Source organism: Taeniopygia guttata, chromosome 2 (genome assembly GCF_048771995.1).
Source record: "Taeniopygia guttata chromosome 2, bTaeGut7.mat, whole genome shotgun sequence".
In the NCBI taxonomy this organism is placed as follows: Eukaryota; Metazoa; Chordata; class Aves; order Passeriformes; family Estrildidae; genus Taeniopygia; species Taeniopygia guttata.
In genome coordinates this window covers 127331593-127337500 of record NC_133026.1, presented here as the reverse complement: position 1 = coordinate 127337500, position 5908 = coordinate 127331593, and the positions used below count along the sequence as shown (strand labels likewise).

Below are 5908 nucleotides of genomic sequence, written 5' to 3'. Positions count from 1 at the left end.
ATAAAAAAAAAAAACTTTTGTTACTTTCCTTTTTTGCTTGTCACTTATATACAGGCTATGTGAGAGTATAATTTGTAGGTATAACATTAAAAAAAGTTAACTTCATTGGACTATAACTGAATGGCGGTCATTAATAGGAATAGGGCGTCCTCTTATCTCTCCTCTCTGTCTCTTTTACTCTCCTCTTTATCTCTTTCTCTGTCATGAGACTGTGTGTGACAGGGGCCGCCTGTCTCTCTTTTTAATTTTTAATTTTTATTTTTTATTTTTTTTTATTTTGTGTAGGTGCATGTCTTGGGGATTTCAAAATTACAAGGCTGGTTTACTTATGCAAAGCATGCCTATGTCTGGAATACGTTTAGGGGAAGAAAGTGACTCCATGTTGTCTGAATTCCTCAAGGAACAGAAAGTAAAAAAAAATAAAAAATAATAATAAAAAAAAATTAAAATTGGAGACTGTTGAAATGCAGATTTGAAGTACTTTCTTATTTTATTTTTTGGGTTCCGCGACATTATTGTGAAGAAGAAAAAAAAAGAGAAAAGTTGTTGTGCAATACTGAATTTCAGACATGTACCACAAGTTAATGGTAGACTAACACTGAGGGGGGGTGGGGTCTAGGCATTGTGCTTTTGTCAGCATACTCTTGAGCTTTTAAGTCTACTATGTCTGAACTGTGGTTTCTTGTTTATCCTTTTTTTCTTTAGTTGGACTGTAATGTATGGTCTGTCAACCTGTGAATCTTTTAAAGTATGATTCAGGTATTGTTGTATTCTTTACTGTGTAATAAAAATGTTAAAAAATCTGTATTCCTTCCTTCTCCATGGAACTTCATTCCCAGTTTTCCCTCTGTGAATGGTACTTTATGAACCATTAGCCCCAGAGCAGGAAAATGTCACTTGAAGTGCTGCCATGGGTCACGGGGTCATACAATGTCTATTTTTTCCAGTTTCTGGATGAGACAGGACAGCCTTGGTGTCTGGCTCTTGAGGGGATCTCCTCTGACTTTCAGGTTATGGCTGTGTCCAGCTAACTCAGACCTGTTCCTTGTCTGTGGCAAGGAGAGACCTTGTAAGAAAACCCCCAAAATGCCTAATCACTTGCATCAGAGATGTGTTTTGTCTTCAAAGTCAAACTAATGCCTAGATTAATTGCTGTCATAAAGCATATCTATTTTTAATGGTTCCTCTGCACTTGAGCTTTTGCACAGACCTCTATTTCTATTTTCAGCTTAATGGGAATACTCATTAAGAAAGGGAAGCACCTTCCCAGAGGTGTAGACTGAGCAGTAACTTTTACAGCCCTTGTCCAGGGCAGTTCCCAAGGGTACACTGGCACATGTGGGGCTTAATTAACCATGCTGTCTCCAGAAGCAAATCCATCTCTAGTGTGATTGTTACAGAAATTAAGACTGCCCTAGCAGGAGGAGAACATCTTCAACGTGATTTCCATTTATATCCAGTATTTGGTCCTAGCTCTGTACTGTGGTCTGCTCCCAGTATTTCCTCTGAGTACACAGACGTTGCTGATTGTGTTCAAACACTGGTGCTCTGCCAGTGTAAACCATCCTCCATGGACCCCTGTAATTCTCTTGTGTCTTGTTGCAGACACATAATATTTTTTAAGACATGAAATAATAACCTTGACCACAAAGATGTTTAAATTGGGATTTGATAACATCATTCCCCACCTCCTTTCCGGAAGGCAAGAGAAAGTGTGAGCATTGCAAAGCTGCTTAATGGAGCAATACTTTTTAGAATGATTTTTTTTCAGTTTAAGTTTTTAGCAGAATCATAAATATATCCAAATGTCCCTAAGACTCTTGATATGGAGCATCAGCTCTTCACCTTGTTAAGCAGAGAGGAAGCATTTTTTGTTCATTTTGCAAGTTGGTGTAAGGTGCAGCAGCATAAATAAAGGCATCATGAAGACATGTGAAATGCATTCTTATTTTTTTCATGTCGGAACACCAATGCTGAATGGAGCTCTCTTTAAAGGTTCTTGCCAAGCGTCTACTAATTTGATTAATTTCTCTTATTATCAGTACAATCTCTGTTCTTGAAAGTATTTTGGTATTCAGAGTCTCTGTTAAGGCTGTTCTTGAGCAAGCCCAGTGTTTGTGAATGACCACCTGGAAGCTGGAAGCTCTCATGTGCCTCAGCTGGGAATGTGGCTTTGGCACTGGAAGGGGCCACTGCCAAGTGAGAGTTGACTTTTGACCCTTCCAGTTACACTACCATTAAATGGCATCTAGAGTGGAAAGGGAATTTGAACACAGACTTGTCTGTTTTCAAACCACAGGCTTCAGAGAACGGAAAATAATTGTCAGCCTACACCATGCACTGGGGAATGCTAACTGTGAGGAGTGAGAGGTTCTGCCCTTGGATTGATTTTTTTCTGTGTGTTAAACTGCAGTGCCTGACTTTGTAAGCTGAGGCACAGGTAAAATGTAGACTATTTACCATTTTGACTCATTTCCCCCCAATCCATAGGCTGTAAGTACCCGATCCTGTGATAACAGCACACTCAGGAAGTGGTGTCAACTCTGATAAATCTGCTTTCCTCTGCCTTCATGTGAGACATCAGCCAAAGCCAGGGTTAATTGTTTCATATTTTGGGATCTTCAGAGAAGTGGTGGCAAATTTAAAATATCTGTCAGAAGGAAAGGAACCTGATAAGATTCAAGATAGGAAGTAAAGTGTTTCTGTTTCCGCTGCCCTCTGAGGTGTACCGAGGAGGATTAGGTCACACTGACAAGCTGGCTGAAGAGCAGTGCAGTAAACTCAGGGTTTGAGTTTGTACACCTTGCTGCAGCTGCTTTCCTCTTCCTGTAGTTCCCTTGTTTCTCCATCAGTTATTCCAGCTCTCAGACTGGTGATTCATGTGGTGTATGTGCCATGTTTGGAACTGAATTTTCTCACGTGTATTGGGCACAGCAGTAGGACCAAGCAGTAACACCTGAATCTCTGGGTTTTCCCTTACAAGTCCTTAGTCATAGCATGCAAGGTCAGTACCACTACTGAGCTCGAGAAGACTGAGAGACACTCTCCCCATTGCCCCAAGCCAGAGCCCTTGTTCCTGAAATGCAGCCGCCATCCCAGGCAGAAAGAGGTCATTTCTGAGCGGGTCACCAATGGCAGTGAATTTTGCTGTTCCACTCCTCCAGCCAAAGAAATGCCCTGTGATGGAAGACAGAGCCAGCTGAGCACTGATCCTGTTCACTTCCTGCTCTCAGAAGGGTTTCCCCCCACTCCTTCCCATGTCTTCTCTTCACCAGTCTGGTTCACAGGACCTTGCTGTCTGACCCAGTCACCTCCAGATCAGCTCTGGTTGCTGCAACCCATGTAGCCCTGCAGTGAACAGTTAAGGGTTGAATAGTTAGGGACTTTATTTCTGCACACCCCTTGCTTTGCTGTCCGTATTTTTTGTCTCCCCCAGCCCACTGCGCCAGGAGGCTTGTTTTGGGAGGGAGAGAAGGAGCCACGGAAGTGAGGGTGGCTGGAAGGAAAGCCAAGGTGCTAAAGCTCACTAGGTGCCTCTGAACCAGGCTGGGCCATGTTGGACTGCATGAGAGGACATCTGTATTTTTTTCCTTGCTATTTCTGCCCTTGCTTTGTCCTGCAGGTCTGAGCACTGTGGTGCCATTTTTTCATGATAAAAAGGAGATAACAATGCTTCCACCTCTACAAAAGCATGTTGAGGCCACCAGAGAAAAGGGCAGTGCAAAAGGTAAGTATTTATTCTAACAGCAGGACACCTATCTTGAGGGTACTTGAAAAGAAGAGGTAAGATAGAGCAGAGGAATGTAAACATGCTGGCTTTGAAGTCTAGGACCATCAAACACCAGCTTCTAGGCATGGGCATGAGCCAAGAGCACATGAAGTGCATGCACAGTTCAGTGAGCACACTGGTGTCCCTGGGCTGCACCAGGCAGACACTAACAGCAAAGGAGGAATTAAGCACCGGAGCATGCTGACAGAGTTATGTTTCCTTAGAAATCATTAAACCCAAAGGCAAGTTGTTTTATAAAGGAAACACCCTGTGTAAAGTGCAGGAGATGAGAAATGACAGGGAATTGGCTCCTAACCATACTATGAGCCTGGAAAAAGAAGCAGATGTAGACTTGTGCAATTTTCTAGCATGTAATTTGTTTTTACGTTATGTACAACTTGAGGTAAAATGCACTGAGACGCTGTCCCATAGCTCATGTTAGACACGCAGCATGGCTGTGTAAAGATGGTTTCTAGTTCTCTCTCCATCCCCCAGAACTGGCTCCTCTCAGGGGCAGTCAGTGTGTGTGAGAACAAAGCGTGCTGAGACCTGGTCTTACCACCAGCCATGGCTGCTCAGAGCCCAGCAGCTTCTACAGGGCCACAGCCAGCCCAGACACAAGGGCTGGGGAGAGCACACACATTCAGGCTGCACCGTAAAGATGGTTTTTTTTCTATATATTTCTACTGTAATAAGAAAGACACGCTCTGAAGCAGCCTGGGTCTCTCCACTGTCCTCCACTCCCAAGTAGGCAACAAGACAAGGAGCCATGCAGCTTCCTGTCCCCCACTCTGTGATGCTGCTGCTGTAGCAGCTTTTGTAGAGCACTTGGAAGAAAACTCTGCTTGCATCTTTGCTTCTTTGTATCTTACAAAAACCAAATGGATGCCTTAAGTCTTTTTGTTGTTGTCGGTTTTGTTGTTTTTATTTCTGGATGGGAGAAAACCACAAGAAAGACAGACATTAAAGTTCCTCTGGAGGCTCCTTTTGTGTGCACGTATGTCCAGCCTTGCTGCGCTGAGGCAGCGCGGGTTGCCCTCAGCACAGAACGTCTGCCACCCATGTGAGCTCGTGCGCTGTGGTTTGCATAGCTGTGCTCTCAATACCCCTCCCAAAGTAGCCCCTTAGGTCCCACGTCCAAGCTCTTTACATTCGGTGCTTAAACGTTCTCTGAAATTTTTTCACTTTAAATGTTTTTGGGTTTTTTTTAAAAACTAATGTAAAAAACATTTCTTGAAGCCTGACGTCAGCTGTGGTTGATGGGCTTTGTTTATTCATGCCAGTTAACAGGCTAAGTGGAGGTCTACTGTACTTTTGCAAGCAATCTTAATCCCTTCAACTGAATAGCAAGAAGAAAAAGATGGGTTGACAGAGGCAGTTAGCAGAGATCATACTTACACATGTTTGTTTTCAGTAATTAGTCACAGTGTTAATAGAAACATCCACTTTAAGCAAAGACGGCTGATTTGCACAAACAGTGGGCCATATGCTCTGGTGGGTGTGGAAGGGGGTTGATAAAGCTAAAAAACTTTTCAGGAATTTTTATATGTGAAAACCTGCTATTATATTTATTCATTTATTTATCCGGTGTAATTGTTTTCATGCCAGTTAGGGTTTGCAATATTTTCCGCTTCAAAACATCAGAATAAAAACAGAGGTCTCCATGTTCACCTTGTCTGTCTGTCTCCTCTGCCCCCTGCCTCCTCACACACAAACACACACACACACACACACACACACACACACACAGAACAAGGGAATTTCTAAGTGGCTGTCTATTGCTCAGGGCTTACATATGGATAGCATATGAAAATGAACTAGGCTGTAGGTGTTTTAACAATGTAATTTAGATATGTTGCCTTTTTTACTTTTCCAATGGTGCCAGATGGGTTTTGCTGCCAGAGTATGAAAGCAACTCTTGCCTTTTACAAAGATATATTATTTTTTGGTGATATGACAGACTAATACTAGTTCCAAAGGGGTAGATATGCTGAGTTGTTAACATTCCCCTTTGATTCCAGTGTATTCTGTTCCTGTCAAGTATAATGGGGAAACTTCCTATATGTTATGAAATGCTATTCAGCTGCGTGTCTCTCCAGTTTTGGATTTGGTTTTGATTTTTTTTTTCCCTAAATAATA

At 42.5% G+C, this 5908-nt stretch overlaps 1 protein-coding gene across 5 annotated transcripts in view; it reads left to right on the top strand.

Annotated features, from left to right (window-relative positions):
* RUNX1T1 (RUNX1 partner transcriptional co-repressor 1) overlaps positions 1-807 on the top strand; it is a 115962-nt gene extending 115155 nt beyond the window's left edge. For all 5 annotated transcript variants that reach the window (XM_030266405.4, XM_030266404.4, XM_072924820.1 and 2 more), the window contains one exon: positions 1-807. This exon is cut by the window's left edge and continues 3277 nt beyond it. The gene's annotated coding sequence lies outside the window, so the exon portion shown is untranslated.
* The last annotated feature ends 5101 nt before the right edge of the window (positions 808-5908 follow it).